This window comes from Phragmites australis, chromosome 1 (assembly GCF_958298935.1).
Source record: "Phragmites australis chromosome 1, lpPhrAust1.1, whole genome shotgun sequence".
Classification (NCBI taxonomy): Eukaryota; Viridiplantae; Streptophyta; class Magnoliopsida; order Poales; family Poaceae; genus Phragmites; species Phragmites australis.
Genome location: NC_084921.1, coordinates 15,625,995 through 15,648,089, shown reverse-complemented (window position 1 = coordinate 15,648,089; position 22,095 = coordinate 15,625,995). Strand labels below are relative to the sequence as shown.

The following is a 22,095-nucleotide window of genomic DNA, read 5'->3' as shown; positions in this document are numbered from 1 at the left end:
TTTTATTTTACCATAATAAGCAGCAGCTGTCATAAAGTTCTCATCATCCAGTGCTGAAACTGAGTACCACGGAGTCGCTAATACCGTCGCCAAAGCTTGTTGGTTGCTCTAGCTCCTCCCCGAACTTCGTCGTCCACGGACCAAGGCAATCATCATCTACTGTGACAACCTCAGCGCGATGTATCTCTTCACCAACCCGTTCCAATATCAATGGACCAAACACGTGGAGATAGACATGTACTTTATTGGTGAACGGGTTGCTTTGGATAACATTAATGTCATACATGTCTCACAACTCTTCACCAAGGGTTTGCCAACTGCTGTGTTCATAGATTTTCGTCCAGTCTCAACATCCAGATGCCTAGCCGAGCTGCTGCTAACCGACTGCTGATCTTCCACTTTGATCTAGTTGTACTTAGAGACAAACTCTAACTCAGTTTGAATACATGTACATGTGTATACCATATAGGCCTTAGTGCTAATAGAGAATAATCAAGCCGAGTATTCTCCAAATATTCTTCTCTTTCATTCATAACCACGATCCCGTTCCTATTAAGCACACCAACCTGTCACGGGTTCAGAGATTTGAACTCGAATGATGTTCGGCCCGCTCAAAGAACTGCCCGGAGAGCTAAGCGTTCGATCGATTAACATTCATGTCGATCACGATGGTGGTCTGCGGATGAGCTTCGTGATGGTGAGGGCGATGCTGCAGAGTCTGTCGACCTCACGGTTGCGCTCCGTGAGGACCTTGCGGTGTTCCGGCATGGCCTGGCACAGCTTCACCTCCGTCTGGCTCGCTGCCAGTAGGATCGCGAACGACGATTAAAAATGATAAATAGGTATCTCATAAATTTCTTTTGAAACTGATGATATTCTTCTATTAGGTTACCCAACACACTAAAAAAATAGATCACAACAAAAGCAGCACAAAACATCAAAACGTAGCGGAAAATTCATTGTTCAACTTGGAAGTTCCAGATTAAATCCGAAAGTTCTAGGTACCCGGAAACTCCGAATGGACTCCGATTTTGGATTCTCTATTACGTACAGAACCACTAATCTAGAAGTTTCAAATTTAGGTTGGAAGTTCTGGCCAAACAGAAAAGTATCGGTGCAAAAATAAAAATCAAAATTAAAGATCTAATCAAATGTGAGTCTCATGGTTAGAATCAAACACTAAATTTCACAACAAAACAATCCAAGACTCATCCCCCACACAAAGTTTGAAACTTGAGAGGAAACACCCAAATATCGAGAAGATAAACACGGGTGAAGATAGTCTCCAAGTTGATAGATAAGAGATAAGAAAATTTAATACTCAATTGTGTATATTTGTATGTGAATTTTATGCCTCTAGCAACGAGAAGAACCACTTTAACAAGATGAGAAATTTCAGCTTAAGCACGAAAACAAAAATCACAATCGAAGGACAAAAAACTTGCAAACTCATAAGTGAACCAATAAAGGAAAACTAAAGGTGAATTCAGGCATGAGAAGGAAAATAAACTTCATTACTTCCAAAGATCAATCCTATTTTTGGTAGATTAAAAAAAATTCTCTCAAAAACTCTCACCTAGTTCATAGGCTAAGCACTCCTCTCCCTTTCCTCTAAAACCCTCGCACAAGCTCTTATATGTGTGGCATAATGAGCTCAAGAGGCTGGTTCGTCTCTCCCACATAGTCCTACCCTTCTTGATGCGCGTTTGTCCAATCTTCTGAAGGTAATATGATAAGTTGATTGGTGGAGTTTCGATATTAATGATCTAAAGGCTCCAAACAGAACAGATCAAGAACCCTCGCAATCACTACACCACTATTATGTGGTTATCAACCATGCCAAGACGTGGTTGACCTCGCCAAGAAGGCTTTTTCTGCAAGCGAATCGAGAACACAAGCAAGAACAGGTAGATGTAATCTGAATATTCCTAATTACCAATGAAATACTCGAGTTGGGGTTCTACAAACCGAACAAGCGGCGAAACTATATAAAACAGAATAATCTAAGCAAAACCTAAATCTAAACTACGACGGCTACTATGTATATATAGGGGATGTGAAGAGATCGACCTAGGGTTGTGCAACCATGAAAAGAGGCATGCACAACCTGGATTTCGATCCCCACACGATTACAAGACCCAACAGGGTCCAAAACAGTGGTACAACATCTTATTTCTTTGATTCTTACTAAACTATAAGGAATATTTGATCGAGCTCTTATCCATTGGAAATGGCTCATCGTAAGCTTTCTAGAATATCCAAGATTGCTTAAAACGGATTTCGTATGAGAGAGTTATGCCCGTTTTACTAACGTGTTATCGTGTGACTCGACCACGACCACGACCACGACTAGAGTTCAGCCTCGAGTCCAAGTAGACTTGACCTTGGAGGGGTGACGTACGGGTAAGGTTGTGGTACTTCTCCCATGTTCCTAAGCAACAAAACAACACAAAACTTAGTAGTATTTTATTCTCTACGAAGAAAATATAAACAATAAGGAACGAATTTATCATGTGTGTATTCGAAGGAGCCATGGGCTCTCACTTCTATTTATAGCCTAGGTTCCTTGACCTCTAAATTTTGTAGATTATTTTCAAAATACTCCTCTCTTGTAATACACTTCTACCTACCACCAAGGGTATGTTAGTCCATTTTCTCCTTCATCCATCGAACGACCATGGCATTTTCATGACTTAACTTCGCCACGACGTAAGCTTCACGATAATGCCACATGCACTTCTATCCATCCCACGGTTTTAAGGCTAAACCACGAAACCCCTTGTACGCTTCTCAAAGCGTGACTCACTGCCACTTGCTTGACCTCGAGCAAGCATCCCAATATCTATACATATACTCTGTCTTGCAATCTTGACAGCTAGCATGTCTCTCCTGCTCCCGATCCCTAGGGGCTCCTTATCACTCGCACCGGCAGCTCCTTCGCTTGACTTTGTCAACACGCCGTTTCCATCTATTTTTCATGCTTCGCTTGACCTCCGCATGTATAGTTAGGATCATCCTTGACTCCGTCCAGCCTCCTTTATCGTCCGGCACCAAACACCCCACTTAGCCCCAATCATCCAGTCATCGACCGCCAAGTTGTATCCACCACCTGTACACCATGAGACATAAATACATATCTCCAACTCCAACTCCAGTTAGTCCATAATCAAAAAGCTCAAAAGAAAACCCAGATTTGTTCAAAGCACATTCCAAATTAAAACCGAATCCCCAAAAATCATGGAACCCGGAAGTTCCGGATGGACCTCCGGGTGACCTCTCTCTGTCTGTTTTTCGCATCAGTCCGAAAGTTTCAGATTAAACCCAGAAGTTCAGGATTCTAGTTCACCCGTAAGTTCCAAATTATGATTGGGCTGGATGTTCCGGATTCTGGACAGAACTAAATTTCAAGCGAACCAAGCTCAAGCAATCTGCACACGACAACTCAAATTGACAACCTTGTCAATCACTCATCACACATAATCTAAGGCATATTTCAACTTGGTTTCCCAATCTTTTCCTTGATGAGTGTATTGACAACCCTTAAAGCACAAATATTTTGGTTTGAAGAAATAAAAACAAGATGGACTCATCCAAATGACCAAAAACTCAAGAAAGAGCAAAAACAAGTCACATGGTATAAGAAAGATTGCATAAGGCCGAAGAGAGGCAAAGCCAAGCTAAAACCTCAAAAGAGCAATAAAAGCTCAAAAGTTCAAAATCAAATGCCCCCCCTTGATGAATCCACATATTTCATTTATGTAAGATTTTTCTTTGTGATTTGGTACATATTTTCCATTTTTCCCTTTTCATCATTTCTCCCCCTTTGGCAATGCAAACATCAAGGACAAAACATTATGCAATGTATGAATATGTAAACCTAATGAGTTTTTACAAGTATACCATAAAATATTTATAAATACTAGAAATGTTAAAGGGCTATGAAAAGTAGAAGATGGAGCTCACAATCACACAGGCTCAAAACGAGACAATGACACAAGAACATGAAGCTATATAAGCTAAACCCGAAGAATTGGTTGGTGTATTTAATTTTACATAGCCGAATTATGTTTAAAGTGACCACCACATAAGCATCCACTCGAGCCGAGGCAATACAGACATTAATGACTAGCAAGCTTCAATCTCAAACTAGGCAAAGAAACATTTATGAGAGCAGGCTTTGCAAACGCTCACATATGAAACCAAGACTTAGTTAGATCAAGTGTTTTAAGAAAATTTGAACATTTAAGCATATTTCCTTTAATTCATTTTATTCTCAAATTGACTTTAGCAATCACGGATTCACATGTTTAGCAAACCACATGAAGCATCAAGATAATCGTATTAGATCATATTTAAGCATAAGAAACTTGATTTTTAAGATTTCCAAATTGCACGAATTCAATTACAGACAGACAAATATTCTTATCCGTGAAATCTATTCAATGCCGGAATTCGACCTACTATTAATGTATCAAGTTTTCACATGATCAAGTTAAGTAGTGTCTTTGCGACATAAGGAATATGTGTTCTCCTATGGTTCTATCATGAGCTAAACACTTGACAAAGACAAAAAATATAGTGTAATGTTTCTCAATCCATAATCTTGAATCAAGAGGTTTGGTGAAGATGTCGGCTAGCTGGTGTTGGGTATCAATATATTTTAACTCTATGTCTCCCTTCTCATTGTGGTCTCGCAAGAAGTGAAATCTCACATCTATGTGTTTGGTTCTGGAGTGCTGAACTAGGTTGTCGGCAAAGCTGATAGCACTAGTTTTGTCATACAAAAGTGGTACACTCTTGAAATCTAACCTATAGTCTATCAAGGTAGGAACCATCCACAAAATCTGGAAACAATAGTTAGCGGCATCAACATATTCAGCTTCAGCAGTTAACCGGGCAACACTAGACTATTTATGAGAAGACCAACATACAAGAGAGGTACCCAAGAAATGATGAGTAACAGAAGTACTCTTCCTGTCAATTCTACAATCGGCAAAATCCGCATCCGAAAAACTATGAAAAGAAAGCAAAAACGAAGTAGAATACCAAAGACCATACTCGAGAGTGTGCTAGAATATGTTTCACCGCTTGGCGGTGAGACGTCCTTGGTGATGCCTAGAAGCGAGCACATAAGCAGATGATGAAGCGATTGTTGGGTCTTGTTGTCGTCAGGTATAGGCGGGAGTCAATCATGCTCATGTACTCCCGCTGGTCTACCTCCTCTCCATCCTCATCCGAATCTAGCACGATCGAGGTAGCCATCAGTGTCGCTAAGGGCTTAGCATTGCTCATGTCAAACTTCTTCAACAAATACTTGGTGTACTTCATCTGGTGGATAAAAGTATCTTGCTTGCATTGCTTGATTTGCAGTCCAAGGAAGAAGTTGAGCTTGCCCATCATCGACATCTCGAACTCTCTTCTCACAATTTCTGCAAACTTGGCCACAAGTGCATGACAAGAACTACCAAAAATAATATCATCAACGTAAATCTGAATGAGTAGGAAATAATTGCCATGCCTAAAAGTAAACAAAGTTTTATCCACTGACCCCATCACATACCCATACTCTAGCAAAAAAGACTTAAACCTATCATATCAAGCCCTAGACGACTGCTTAAATCCATACAAAGCTTTCTGAAGCTTGTATACTCTATATGGGTATTTAGGGTGCTCAAAACCTAGGGGTTTCTTAACATAGACATCTTCCTCTATGAAACCATTTAGGAAAGCATTTTTGACATTCATTTGATACAACTTAAAACCTTGGGATACCGCAAATACAAGGAAGATCCTAATGGCTTCTAGCCTAGCTAACGGTGTAAATATCTCTCCAAAGTTTATCCCCTCTATTTGAGTGAAACCCTGGGCCATAATTCTAGTTTTGTTTCTAACAAATGACCCATCTTCTCCATGTTTGTTCTTAAAGACCTATTTGATGTCTATAGTATGAATGTTAGAGGGTGGATCTACAAGGACTCAAACTTGATTTCTCTTAAAATTTTCTATTTCTTCATGCATGGCATTGATCCAACTTAAATCAGAAAGAGTGTGCCCAACATCATAGGGCTCAAAAGAAGAACAAATACAGAATCTGTGAAATGAGCATATTGAGCAGATTTGGATCTCATTACCCTCTTACCAAGGTCACCGATCATCAGCTATGGGAGGTGTCTTCGCATTGTGAGATGATCTCCCCCTCATTTGTTGCTGGTGCATGCTCGAAAGCAGCTGAAGTGAAAGTAAAAGCTGCAAAACCCTATGCTGGTGTAGAAGTAGCAGGAGCCAACTCTGAAGCAAGTGCGATGATAGGAAGTAGTGGATCATCCTCATCATCGAGAGAGCTAGAAATTCGCCATCCACAAAGATGATTTTGCTCATCTCTTGATCACCTGCACACTTAAAGACATAGCTAGCACACGGGGTTGATTTATCAAAAGGTATATCATAGGATTTCATAATGGTATTTGTGCCAAGATGATATACCCTGTAAGAATGACCATAAAAAGGAATACCCTAAGAAAATTCCATCAGAAAAATGCGACTTGAACATGTCAAGATTGCCACACTTTAAGATGAAGCATCGACAGCTAAAAACTCTCAAATGTGAAACCTTTGGCTTTCTCCCAAAGCACAACTCATAAGAGGTTAAATTCAAAATCGAGTGCAAGAAAATCTAATTAGAGATATAGCAAGCTATGCTAATAGCCTCCGCCTAAAACTTTCTAGGAGTCTTATGCTCATCGAGCATCGTTGTAACCATCTCTACCAAAGTATGATTCTTCTTCTCAACTACGTCATTCTACCGAGGAATGCGTGGGGTAGAAAATTGATGCTCAATGCCATATTCATGACTGAAAGCATCAAAGAGATAGTTCTTGAACTCGATGCCATTATCACTGCGAATTTCATTCAATGCACCAGTAAGTTCCTTGAACGATCTCAAAGCTAAGCTCCAAAAGTATGAGAACACTTCGTCCTTACTCACAAGAAACAAGACCAAGAGTAGTAAGATAAATCATCAACAATGACAAGTATATACCACTTCCCATACGCCGAACAAACCCGAAAAGGACCAGTAGTGTCCATATGGAGAAGTTCTCTCGATCGTTCAGTCATAACCAAATTAACTGGAGAAGTTCTCTCGATCGTTTAGTCATAACCAAATTAACTGGTGGGTGAGACACGACAACCATCTTACCATACCAAAAAGGCGCACAAACAAAGTTATTCTCAAACTTGAGCTTGGGCAATCCTCGGATCAAGCGTAGGGTACTCAAACGAGAAAGGAAATCAAAACTCATGTGCCACATTCAAAGCTTTGAAGTGGGTTGAGTAATTAAGCATCCAGAAGAACCAACAGACTCAGAAAAATTAGCTCCAAAAACTCTCCTAACTCTGAAAATCCAACAAATCAAACTACTCGAAGAATCAAGAACTCGAAAAATATCGTGTTTGAAATGCACTTCTAAGTCCTCACCCAACAACTAAGATACAGAAAATAAATTGTATCATAGATGCTCCACCAAAGCCACATCTTTGAGAGTGAAACTCTCATTCACATTTACCATACCTTTGGCTTTCACCCTTTCTTTCCGATCATCCCCAAAAGTGATGCACTAGTGTCTCTTCGTCGGGGTGAGACTAGAGAATCATGATTAATCTTCGGTCATATGGAGTGAACAACCGAAGTCAATGAGCCACATATTCTACAGGCCTCCGCCTGCCACCTACATATGAGAAAAATAATAGGTGGATGACTCACAACTGGGGTTAGACAAAAACCTCTTGGGAATCCAGTACTGGGTCATCCATCCTGAAGCAGTAGAAGCAGGTGCATGCAAATCAATACTAGTTCGTTGAGGGCGACTTCCATGAAAAGAAAAACATGGTCCGCTAAAGCGTCGTAACTCAAAGCCTCTTACACGTGAACCAAAATCAGATGAATCACGGTAAGATCCACGCCGGACACCTCCTCTAAAGGAGAACTGAAAAGCGTCTGAGACTCATGGGTGGGAGCGAGTAAAAGGCTCATGTACACCAACAGAGGGGCGGTACATGTCCTGAGTGCTCCACTCTCATTCACGCTGTTCATCTCTCCTACGGACATTCTCTCTAGCAGTAGGTGCAAAGGTAGCATCTCTCAGGTGCACGATTGCCGATCACTCTAGGTTCTCACAGGTGCTCTCATCTTTGGCTGTAGAGCTCTCTTGGGTTGTGTTGTGGCTCTCTTCTTTATGGGTTATAGCGTGGGTTTCTTGATGGATTATGGTGTGGTATTGATTGTGGACTTCTCGGCTTCTATGGTAGTAGGTGAGGTGAAAATAGTCTTACCAACTTCATTGTAAGCCACCATCTCAAAACCCAATCCCAAGGTTAAACCCGCCTTATCGGCACATATCTTGGTCCTGATCAAGATCAAATCCATTTTGCCCTTGCCTTCTGAGCACTTCACCACAAAAGAAAGAAAGTATTAATTCTCAGCCATGAGCTTCTCAACTTGCCCTTTAACCTAGCTGAGCTTGTCCTTTAGGATGATACAAGTGGAACAATTTGGCAGCACATCTTTAGAACTCTTAACACTCTCCAATCTAGACTCTAGCTCCTTTATGTGTTTGACTTTCATATCAATATCCTTTAAGAGCACAGGGCAATTCTTGCAAGCGCCTAAGAGGGCAGGTTTAGACTCCTCCTACATGAGCTTCTTCTCGACAATCTCAAGGTGGCTGGCGACTTGAGCATGTAAAGTCTGAAGCTCAGCAAGATCTCTCATGATCACAAAACAACTATCACACTCCTCATCATTGGCCCTAGACTAAAGTAACTCAAGCTCAGTAGATGAACACTCTAGCCTAGACTTGAGTTACTTAACCACACAAACTGCTTTCTTAAGCAATTTATTCTGACTAACAAGCGCATCATTCAAGGTATCAACTTGAATAGAAAGATAGTCGTAGGAGGATGATACGTCAGAAGAATCGAGCTCGGGTCGCTATCGTTGTCGTCCGCCATGAAGAAAAGGCCGGTGAAGTCTTTATCCTTCTTTTTATTCTTCATGAGCTGCTCCTCCTGCTCTGAGCTCTTCTCCTCGCTTGAGGAAGCGTCGACGTCGCTGAGCGCCGCCACAAATACCCTTGAAGCCACCTTAGCCGCCTTCTTGTTCATCTTGTCGTGGTTCTTGAAGAAGGGTTTCTCGGACTTTTTGTGTTTGTCGTGGTCATGGTTGCGGTCTTCCATCTTCTTGAGCTTGGTATAGTCCACCATGAAGTGGGTGGTGTCACCACACTCAAAACAAGCACGAGAACAACCCCTTCTCCAGTGTCAGCAGTTGTTATAGAAGTGGATGAACTTCTTCACAATCAGTGCAAGATCCTCATCATCAAACACATCCACCTACTATTGTGTGATAGAGACTAAGGAAGACAAAGCAAATCCACTCAGTGAAATGTTAGCACAAGAAAAGCTAGTTCTAGCCTGATTGTCACCACGAGCTCCAGAAACCAACACCATGTTCTGAGACAGTAGGTTTCTAAGACCTATTCGAGCTGTTTTGGCTATCTCGATGGACTTGACTTTACTGAAGAGTTCATCATAAGTTAATGTGTCGTAACTGGATGAGTCTTCAATGCTCGAGATCTTAACTTCCTATATGATACGGTCAAGATCACATAGAAGTCTGATTGCTCTCTCGTGATTAGAATAGGGCAAAACACCAATAGATCTAAGGTTGCTAATAATTCTATCAAATCTAGCAAACATAGCATCAAAGGATTCACTGGGCTTTTGCACAAATATTTGATATTCTTGGTTGTATGTGTTCTAACGCCTAGCCTTGATTTGGTTAGTACCCTCATGAAAGACACTAAGCGTAGTCTAAATCTCATGAGCAGTACGGAGGTACTGAATCTTTTTAAACTCATTCCGACTCAGGCTTGTGAACAAAATATTTCTGGCCTTATTATTGGCTTCATACTGTTCGATTTAAACCCGAGTCATGCGAGCAGTAGTAATCTTATAGTTGGAATCAACTATTTTCCATATTACACTTCCTTGGCTTAGTAGATAAGCCTCAATGCGCATCTTCTAGGGTGAAAAATCACAGCCGTCAAACAGCGAAATCTTCCCACTTCTCTCCATTATCACCTACGGATTACAAAGTCGGTTAAGGTCGATAGGTGATCAAACCGGCTTTGATACCAATTGTAGGATCAAGAACGGCGACTAAAGGGGGGTGAATAGGCACCTCATAAATTTCTTTCAAAACTAATGACATTCTCCTATTATATCACCCAACATACCTCAAAAAATAGATCACAACAAAAGTAGCACAAAACACTAAGACACAGCGGAAAACTCATTGTTCAAACCGAAAGTTCCGGATTGAATTCGGAATTTCCAGGTACCCAGAAACTTCAGATGGACTCTAGTTTGGGGTTCTCTATTACGTACAGAACAATCAATCCGGAAGTTCCGAATTTAGGCCGGATGTTCCAGCCAGAACAGAAAAGCAGCGCAAAAAACAAAAATCAAACTTCAAGATCCAATCAAAGGTAGGTCTCATTGTTGGATGGTTGGAATCGAACACTAAGTTCCACCACAAACTAATCCAAGACTCATCCCCAGACAAAGCTTGGAACTTGAGAAGAAACACCCAAATATAAAGAAGATGAACACTGAGTGAAAATAGTCTCCAAGTTGGTAGATAAGAGGCAAGAGAAATCAATACCCAATTATGTATGTTTATACGCGAATTTTATGCCTCTAGCAACGAGAAGAACCACTTCGACAAGGTGAGAAATTTCAGCTTAAGCACGAAAACAAAAATCACAATTGAAAGACGAAAAACATGCAAACTCACAAGGAAACTAATAGAGGAAAACTAGAGGTAGGTGAATCCAGGCATTAGAAGGGAAATAAACTTCATTACTTCCAAAGGGCAACCCTATTTTCAGTAGATTACAAAGATTTTGCTATCAAAAGATATCACCTAGTACATAGGCTAAGCACTCCTATCTCCTCTAAAACCCTAGCACAAAGCTCTCATATGTGTGGCACAAGGGGCTTAAGTGGATGATTCGTCTATCCCATAGCTCTACTCTTCTATTTATAGTCTAGGTTTCTTGACCCCTAAGTTTCATAGCTTGTTCCTAAATGTCCCTCTCTTGTAGTACTTTTACTTACCACCGATGATATTTAAGTCCATTTTTTCCTCCATTCATCGAACGACCGTGATGCCTTCATGACTTAGCTTTGCCTGATGCAAGGTTTGCGACAATGCCACGTGCACTTCCATCCTTTCCACAATTTTGAGGCCAAACCGCGAAACCCCTTGCACGTTTCTCAAAGTGTGACTTACTATCACTTGCTTGACCTCAAGCAAGCATACCAATGTCGACACGTGTACTCCGTCTTGCGATCATGACCGTCAGCAAGTCTCTCTAGATCCTGATCCCCTCTGGCCACCTTGTCACTTACACTGGCATCCCATTCGCTTGATTTTGTCAACACACAGTCTCTATTCATCTTCCATACTTTGCATGACCTCCACGTATACAGTTAGGATCACCTTTGACTCCGCTCGATCTACTTGATCATCTGACATCAAGCACCTCACCCGTCATCGACCGCCAAGTTGCATCCATCACCTGCATGCCATGAGACAAGCAAACACATATCTCTAACTCCAACTCAAGTATTTCATAATCAAAAAGCTCACAGGAAACCTCAAATTGGTTCAAAGCACATTCCAAATTAAAATTGAATCCCTGAAAATCGAGGAACTCGAAAGTTCCGAATGGACCTGCGGGTGACCCCTCTTTGTCTGATTTTCGTATCAATCCAGAAGTTTCGGATTCTGGTTCACCTGGAAGTTCCAGATTGGGACTAAAGATTCCGGATTCTAATTGAGCCGGATGTTTCAGATTCTGGATTGAACTTCCGGATTCTGGACATAATTGAATTTCAAACAAACCAAGCTCAAACAATCCAAAATATGATAAACCAAATCGATAATATTATCAATCACTTATCACACATAAATCAAATTACATTTTTACTTACAACTCGCTGTAAGCCGCCGAGTGCAGCGCCATCGTCGCGTTCGTCAGCTGCTCCACCGCAGCTTCGTATCTGCAAGAGCATCAATCGCAGCGTGTCAGCCTCAGCCATGGCCGTCTTGTCGAGAGCATCACATGTCAGCGACCTGTGCGACATGTGCACTGTTGCAGTCACGGACAGGCATGTTGGAAATTAATCTTGTTTTGGTGTCTTTAGGTAAGTTAAGTATTTAGTATAGACAAGTCAGATGCATGCACGTAGAAAGCTAGGATAGTTTTGGTTGGCCAGTTTTCGTATACGTACTTGTATAGAAGGTCTACAAGTCTGCAGAATACATAGCGGTCGATCAAACCTGAGTCGTATGCTTGCATGTGTCTAGGTCGTAGAGTTCGAGTCAGAGTCTGTATGCTTGTATGACAAAGTGCACGTGCATATGCATGGAGTCCAGATCGTATACAAGTCGGAGATGGTGGCTTGTATGTCTGGCCGGTCATATACTCAGGGCCTATATAAGTAAGGGCATGTAATAGGAGTTTAGATGCATCGGGGACAAAAGCTCAAAGTACTTGGTTAGGTACTCGGAAAGCTCAGATCTCCTCAGGACGTCAAATCGTGGAAAGCTCAAAGTACTTGATTAGTTACTCGGAGAGCTCGGATCTACGATCGGGTCGAGGAAAGCTCGAAGTACTCGGTTAAGTACTCAACGAGCTCGGATCTCAAATCTAGACTTCAGAAGAAATAGAAGAAAAGAAAATGCTAAGCTATCACGACTTTAGAAATTTGTGTGTTTTTGTGTTCTCTCGTCGTGTTTTAGCGAATCGTCGAGTTTCGGGTGACAGATTGTCCGTCTTGCTTCTCGCCGGGTTGTTCGTGTGGTCGTAGCGCTCACTTGGTTGGATAGCGTGGTCTTGCACGTTCTGGTCACTCTTGTAGTCAAACGTGGACTGATCGGACCCGTGTTGGCTGATCGTGCTACTTCTGCTCATGAGAGCTGATCGTGAGACTACTGCTCAGAACAGCTGGTCATGAGTGGTCCTGGTGGTCGTGGTTGGGAAAACCAACAAGGCACGTCGTCCTACTTCGACGCACTGGTACAGCTGCAGTGTCTTGTTCTCGAGGTTGTCGTCGTTGTAGATGCTCGAGAGGAACGTGGCCGTCTCCGACGCGTTCCGCTGCGCCGCCAGGATAGCGACCCGGGCCAGCCCCGCCGTGTCGGCCTTCTTGGACGACGGGTCCCCCGAGAGCGTCGCCACGCACAGGTCGTAGTGCCCGGCGGTCTGCTTGCACGCCTCCTCGAGGGAGTACTTGTGCTCGACGGCGCGGCCGTAGGCGCCTCCGTGAGGACTGACGATGCCGCGGCGACGAGGACGGAGAGGATAGCGCCGACGGCGGCGTAGGAGGTGGCGGGCGCCATTGGGCAGCTTGTCGTTTGCTGTCTCAATTGTTATTTCGGCTCCTGAATTATTTCCATATATGTCGCTCGATTTGGCTAAATTAAGTAGTTATAAGCTGATGTTTGGCTAAATTAAGGAGTTCTGATTGGTAGGTCTGTGTGTTTGTTTTTGCGGTTGTGGCTGGTTGGATGAGGCAAACAGGGAGCTTGTTTCTGCAACCGTCGCACGCCACGTCGCTCCTCCCGCTCGTCGAGGCCCGGGGATTGTCACCACCTCAGCGCCTATCCTCACTCTCCTCTGCGGCTCTGCGTCAAGCTGCCGTGGCTCAACCCCACTCACTGCCTCCTCAAGAATGGCCATGGCGGCCGAGATGGCGCAGGTGAAGACCATGGAGGACAAGCTCACCCGCCCGGAGCTGTGTTCCCAGTTGTGTAGAAAATACGAATACGATAGAAGATGCCGTAGGAAAAGGACAATATGTGGGCCCTTCGTCCTAACACAGTTTACAGGGTTAGTTTGGCCATTTTAAAAAAAATGACAGTTTTTTTTCTTCGAATGGCAGAGAGTTGACGGCATTGGCAAATAAGAGATCAAAGTTGGACTTCAGTTGTAGTGAGGAAAGTGAAACTTTTTGATGACAAATCAGGGATTTAGCTAACTTCAAGTGTCAAATTAGGGATTTACGCAGAATACAAATGATTGGTTTATGAGATAATTTCTTGTATGCCATCGAATTTTTTAAATCCTCGATTTGCCACTAAAAAGTTATTATTCATTGTGAAAATTTTCTTTCCTTATATACCACTGCCGTTATAACGGTGTAGATGGCAGTGACACATAGGAAAAGGAAAATTTAGTTTTTTCATCTCGCTTGTGCCATTATAATTAAAAAAGTTATGATAGTAGTAGCATATAGGATAAGAACAATTTCAAATAGTGGCATATGAGAGAAAGAACTTTTTGAGTGCCAAAGGCGAGGATTTTGATAATTATTTATGGCATATAGGGAATTGTCTCTTCGTTTATTTAACTCTGAAATGGCCGAACTACATGATGCCGGCAATGGCGGTAAGGATAGATGAAATTACCGAGACCAATTTTAGCGATTAGAGGAGGACACACGGAACTAACGAGAACAGGCCTAGAGTTAGAGGATCTGGACTGGTGCTGCTTTTGACTAACATCTAGCTTTGCCGAAATGCTGCGGTAAACGTTCTCTTGTTGACCATGACTGGAAACTAGTTTGAGCGATTTGAACTTTCCTTTTTCTATACTACTGCAATCGAGACGTGGCACTGTATTTTAAACTAGTAAAAGCTTAAAACAACTCAATCATGCGATACTCTTTTCATTCTTTTATAAGTTTTGAGAGAGGATACTTCTTGACAAAGTTCGATGTTTGGCAGCACTCGTTGAAGCGTCCACAGAGAAGTCCAAAAAGGGCGCGGGCGCGCGCGCGCGCACACACACATAGCTAGTCCTGGTTATTTCTGGCCTCTCCATATAGCAGAATACACATACAGGAATGTGATTTTATTTGTTTGGTGCTGCGCCCTTGATACCTAAACATACGTGTGTTAATCTTATGGGCGTGTGCCCTGCCCCTAATCAAACCTACACTCACCCTGAACACCCTAAAGTTCAGTCTGCAATGAACCAGAACCTTACCTCCAACATGATCGACATGATTAATAAAATCTGATGCTTCCTCAAAAAGATCATTGATGTTTGCATCATCGTCATCACTAATCTGCAAAAGATATCGTATTCCAATTTAAATACAAAAGTATGAATTGTGTAACTAGCATGACCAATGAGAATCCTAAACCACAGAGATTGATGCTCTTACTGAGAAGTTCTTGTATACAAAAAGATCAGGAAATTGGGAATCGAACACAAACATAGTACATGGGTAATGCCCAAATGCTGAAGGGTGTACTTAGATCTTGCAGCCAGAGCCCCACCTATGAACAAGTTGTTGACAACAAGAGAAGGTCGCTCTGTATTTGAAGCATCAGAGATCAAGGCTATCCTTTCAATGATGTGTTCAATTCGTACCTGCAAGTGATTTATTATCAGGCTTACTAATTCCTTGACAAGAAGTTCAAACTTTAGATATATCTTGAGACCCACCTTCAATCCATAGGCATCAGCTACCATGTTGTTTTCAGTTCCATCAAAGAAGCCAGAATAAAAGTTTGATCACCTCGGTCTTAAGGCCATCTCCAGCGGGAGAGGCTTTTCCAGCCGTATCACTGTGTGAACGAATCATTTCGTATTTTGCCGATCGGGAGCAAGCGCGATCCATCTCCAACAGACTCGGCTTCGAGTCCAACAGTGAAGCCGACGACAGGAGGAGGCCAGCAAATCTGCGGTCGGATAGGGAGCCTCTATCACTGTTTATAGCGTATGCACGTGGGTCCAGGGAAGGAGAGTAATTGAAGGAAGAAAATAGGGTAGCTGTTGGAAATTAAAAAAATAAGAGATGTTGTAATAGTATTAAAGGATACTGTAATAGTGTTATAGGGGATGAATTTTTAGAATATCTGTTGGAGATGGCCTAAGTGCTTCATTCCACTGTTCGATCTCTTTGGGCAATTCAGGATCAACCTGTTGCATGACAAAATTACTCGTATCTGAAGTTCAGAATCAACATTATTGCTAAAAACAAGCCAATCTCATAGAAAACAAAGAAGCCCATTAAGCAAGGTAACTTCAATTTTCAATAGAAGCCTTTGTAAGTTGTTCCATTAACATTGGCTGTATGACTGTATCAAGTAAAAAAGAAAGACAGGCTACTCCAAACTAAAAAATGAAAGAAAAAATTGGACAACAACAACAACAACAACAAAACCTTTTGTCTCAAGTAAGTTGGGGTAGGCTACTATCTAAAAAAACTAGGGTAGGCTAGAGACAAAACCCAGCAAGAGCCACAACTACACTGAATGAAATAAATTAGACAAAATTACTTACACTGAAAGAAATAAATTAGATAAAAAATCAGAGGAGAAAAATCTAAGGTTTTTTAAGAAAAATAAATCCTTACTTTCAGTCAGAAGATTCTTACCTTCAGGTTCTTGTAAAAATCGCGAAGTTTCACTGTCATTCTTAAACTTCGGGGAGCCTCTGCGCTCCCCTTAAAGTATTTGTTGCTCCAACTGTCCCTCGACAGAGGATAAACTGAATCTAAGCTTCCACAGGACCCCGCAGAAGAGGACTTCATTGCAGAATTCAGCATTTCAGAATCACTATGCAGTTCATTGTTCATTTTCTTACTAGCAGGGCAAGGAGTACAGTAGCTGGATCCAGGTGAAGGAAAATCCGAAATTACAGCATCATTATTGTCAGATTCTTCAGAGCTCTTAGTAATTAAGGACAAGAAAACTCTCAAAACACCATCGAGTTTTTGGTAAAGCTGGAGAAGAAATAGGCGGAACCCCTCCAGATCCCTAAGAGCTGCACGAAATGATCCTCGGAATTCATGAATCACCGCAGCATTGTCTTCATCAGAAAGGGAGAAACAAGAATCAATGGAACTAACCTCATCAGGTCTTGGATGCCCAAGCTTACCGCCAGAAATTTCATACAGGATATTTGAGGAGTAGTCTGAACTATTCAAAATGAGCTCCACAACTTTGGGATACCGTCCATGATCTTTGACACGTCGCCCTGCAGGTGGGCGACGGGGCACCCCAGTGTCAATTGCTACAATGCGAAAAGTGTCATTCGTACTTTCATTATTTTCTCTTTCATTTTTCAATGTTTCTAACTTTGGTGACATGGGATCCAATTCCGGAGAATCAAACCTTCTATTTGCAGAGTGAGATCGCTTCTCTCTAAGCAAAAATTTTAGTAATGAGTTGATTGGAACCATCTGTAGTGCTCTTGAAATCTTGCAATCTGTCCACACTGGGTAATGATGATCTATCTGAAATCATCAGGTTTGCAGGATTACCACGCCAACCAAGCTGATGGCATGGTAGTCTGTCCTCATTCCGGAGTATCAGATCAAGCATCAAAACCCTTCCCAGGGATGAAGCAGTAACGCAAGCAGCTTCTCGTGAATTGAATGCATTTAAACTCTCAAGTTGTGGGGAGCCATGAATATAACTGCCAAGACAGAAGGCAACAATTTCAGCTCCTGTATGCAGCAGTTCACATAGAGAAAATGCATATACTTATCATAATTGTACTAATAGGTAACAGTACCTCATTAGAAGAAGGCAGCGGCTTAGCTCAAGAGCTTCCAACAACTCTGAGCAGGTCATCTCACCAACCTCATCATTATTTGAAACTGCTACTACTCGTGCATTTTCTGCAGCATGCTAATCTCCTGCCACTCTAGGCTAGAAGTATATACTACTATAGCCTGCATTTTTTTTTAGAAAAAGCTGTATGAGAAATCAAATTGTACAATATTCATTGGGGTCCGGAAATACTTGTGGTGTCTGGACTCCAAGCAATCTTGCAAACTCATAACCCAAAAGTTCTGCCTGTGTCGCCATCTTTGATGATGAGAACTTTATAACAGCTGCTGCTTCTTTTGGTAATCCATTGTTGCCTGAAGAACTAAACAGAGCAAAAAACACTACACCACCAGAGTTCACGGTCACCTATAAACAACAGGACGTGGAGAGCGGCATATTAATTGTGTGCATCAATATTGATGATACTCACAAGTGAAATGACAGTAAAAGAGTATGATATTGCGTGTTTAACACATAAAATGTTAATCCATGTTGGTGCCTTACCATGCCAATTTGTCAAAGATATGGTAAACAGAAGCAAGTGATTATCATTCTCACTACAACAAACACTACATAGAACATTGAAATTGACATCATAACAGGTAGCAACAAACCTCGAGAGCTTTGTTCATTTTGTCTTCAGAGTGTTCCGAACTACTACTATGTTCTGTATGGTGCAGAGATGATAGCTCATTCCATGAAAAATCAGATGACTCAATGTCTAGTGCAGAAGCATTCCCAAGTCTCTCCCACAAGCTTATTTCAGGAGGCTGATCGCAGGTCAATGGATCTTTGCCTACTGGATCTGCTCTAACCAATTGTTCACTACAGTGGGCACAGCAAAAAACAATAACAATAGCACCATTAGCACAACAACCTTACGAAGCTGCTACTTAACAGCTTATGTTTCACCTAGCTGCTGCTTAACACCCAATGTTTTTACAGTTTACAACCCATACAAGTTCATCTTGCTAGTGGACCTCCCTTTCAATTTCATGTTACAAATTCTAAAAATAATAATCAAATAAAATGTACAGATGGCGTCATGTGAAATTCGTTACATGTAAAGTGTTAGCTCGTCATTCCTTCAGGATTGTTGGCTATGTTGCCATCATTCTACTACAAACATAAAGGTTTCTTTGTTGGAGATAATTCCAATAATACAGATCAACACGCTGTATAACAATATTTACACCTAATCATTAAATTTACATTAAAATATTTAGTTATACTTAAAGCAGAACTGCTGCTTTCATTATGGAATAAGACATAATTGGCCAACTAAGATGACTCTGAAGGATTAGCTCTCTAGACAACTATATACAGAATTACAGATCCAATCTATCACCTTTGCAACAAAGATGACAATTTGGTGTAATCTTATATTAATCGAGAAGAGCGTCAGAGCATCTTAATAGAGGGAAATAGGAGGGGGAGATATACAAGCATACAAGCCCAACATAACATTCCAACAAAAGAAAAGCAAAAATAGGGAAATATATGTGTTGGCACAGATTTCAAGTTTTCAGATAACTTATTGTCCCGGTAATTCAGTTTACTAGAGAAATCTAAAAGAGGATTCAATCTTCTTCCCCAGGTATTCCACTTTTTCTCTGAGAACATAGAGCATTCCATTTTTCATATGAAGTAAAATGGAATATAATACAAAAAAATTACCATCATGTTTTTAGAAGTACAAGTTTTTCCCAATAATTGCCCAGTGAGAAGACTATGAGACAGTTTAATTTTGCAATTACAGATAATCAATTAAGTGCTACAAGTGATCTTTAAGGAGTACTATAATATAGAAGATTCATGAAGCAACCCTAAGTCCCCGCTACTAAATAGTGAGAAGCTCCCGCTTGGCATGACTTCAATCCTTGAACTCCGATGTGGGAACCCTGATGGTCGGAATGCTCCAATTCATTTACGTACCAGTGACAGCCATTTCTCAAAAGTCTGTGCTGGACTCGAGATATCACCACCAAATAGCAACAAAACCACCTATAAGCATGAAAAAAAATTGAGAAAGGAATCCAAACAATTTGTAACCTTGATTATTGTTTTAGGTTTAGTGTTAAGTAAGAAAAAGCAAGAAATATAAATGGACACTGAAAAGCAACACTTACACGAGACGATAGCTTCAGATCTCTATCCTCCTCATTTTCCTACAAGTAATGTAGTGTAAGGTAATATTGGAAGCACATTTGTAGCATATTTCATTTGCATACTGTGAATAATTACAACTTTGAGATCAAAAGACAGATGAGAAGCATAACAATATTGATTCTTTCTAAAATAAAACTAGATGGGGTTTTGGTACCCAGCTTCTCTAGATTCTCAACTTCAAACAAACAGAGGAGTGTAAGCACTCAAGATCAAAACTGAAACAAAAATGAGAAGAAGTTGGATTTACTTAACATTGTCGCCTTGAGGAATGATAAAGTAAAGGCATGTACAATAGTGTTGTCTCTTAGGTTATCTCTAAGCCTCCACAACAATTTAGCGACAATCCTAGAGACAACCTCTCCAATGCATTATCTCTTGAATTGTATCTATGTGACCTCACGAGATATTAATTGTCTCTTAAGTTATACTGTGTGATCCCACAAAGAGACTCTTACCGAGGTGTTAGTTATCTGTCCGATCTGACATTAAAAATTACCAATTGTATTTACTCTTCTCCTACCAAAATGCAACTTTCATTGAAGAATCAAAAGCTTCAAATGAGGGAAAGATTAAAGTAAAAATTGTAGGATGGGTTCTCCCAACTCTAAATCAAACAGAATGCTAGCCAGGACTGGATCAGAAGGAGACAAGCATAATGCATTTCGCACTGGATTGAACTAACCAAGTGAGAACGACAACGGTCTAGGGATTCATTCTCCTCATGTACAATAAAATCGCACCAGAAATATCGACACTGAACGTGCATTCAGGGGAAAAATCAGGCTCACAGAGATGCCACATTTCATAGCCTAAGCCGGATCAAGCAGCCACGGAAAGAAATCACATTCCGCAACTGCATCGCCTTATCGCAGCAAGCAGACCAGAAAATACGTAACGGATCAAGAACCCAGACTCAAAGCGGGTCAAGATTCGCCGCCAAAGGCGCTCTCCCCCAATCCCCCACCAACCTGGATCAGTCTCGGATCACACAGCACGAGCAGAAAGCGGAAGAGAAACGAGCTCACCTTGGGAGGAACGGGCAACTCCTGCTCCGCCTCCTCCTCCTGTTGCTGCGCCTCCCGCTGTTCCATGGGAGGGGCACGGCGCAGGTAGCCGTTACCGACCCAGGCGCCTGGTACGGCCTGGCCTCCCGGTGGGAGAGCCGTCAAATCCGACGAAAAAGGCAGGCTCTTGCGCGAGCCGTGCTGCCCCGCTTAGGCCTGTTAAAAAAAACTCAAGATCTATTCGAACTCAACTAGTTATAGCTTTAATTCAAAGCTCGAGATTCTAACAAGCTAAATTCATAGCCATACGCTCACGACTGTCGAGCCTAAATAGTTTATGAAAAGCTCACCTAACTCTAACTATTATCCGTCGGGCTAAACCTGATGTCCATTTACTTCAACCAAATTTATTTTTCTAACCTCACAATTTAATCCAAAGTTCAATCGTTTAACTTCAAAATCACATGAGGCTCATATATATAGGACTATTAAAAAGCTCAAGGATAGTAAATTATTCAAACTCGACTCGCTCGTACATTTAAATGACTGAGTAAAGAGACTATTAAAAAAATTATTCAAACTCGACTCGCTCGTACATTTAAATGACTGAGTAAAGAGGTATTTATAGCTCAAACAAGCGTACTAGCCGTTGAAACTCTAGAAAAGTTGTTAACACCAGATGATCCGGTGAGAACAGTAATACTAACACCGGATCGTCCGGTAAATACACTCTCGCAAACTAGCCGTTGGAACCCCCACTTAAACCTCTGTAAACACTGGATACTCCGATGTATACTTCATCTCTATCATCGGACTATCCGATCATTGGACTATCCGATGAGTTACCCTGAGTCATTCGAGCCTTTCATTCTTCTCTGTATAAATTGCTCTGGTGAAAACATCTGATGCACATCACTTCATCACCGGACTATTCGGTGCCTTGAACTTAGTTCTTTAACACTTGACATCCTCTCTGTGTAAATTAGTCTGGTGCTTAATCCTCCGTTCACCGGACTATCCAGTGAGGTATTCAGACCTCTCTCCCCTTTGTCAAGCATGCTTTAGTGAGTTCAACAACCAGAGCACCGAACCATCTTGTGAAGCAAATCTTACTGAGACTTCTCTAATTCAGTCCAACTTTATCTCGGCTACGGTGACTTCTTCATGTATTGCATCCATAAGACCTACTAACATATATTCTTGACAAACATGTTAGTCCCATTGACT

General features: G+C 41.5%; 2 pseudogenes; both read right to left on the bottom strand.

Moving 5' to 3' along the window:
- Positions 1-663: 663 nt before the first annotated feature.
- LOC133931359 (pectinesterase inhibitor 28-like) lies at positions 664-14,119 on the bottom strand (annotated as a pseudogene).
- A 664-nt stretch (positions 14,120-14,783) lies between these two features.
- Positions 14,784-21,183, bottom strand: LOC133911048 (dual specificity protein phosphatase PHS1-like; annotated as a pseudogene).
- Positions 21,184-22,095: the final 912 nt, after the last annotated feature.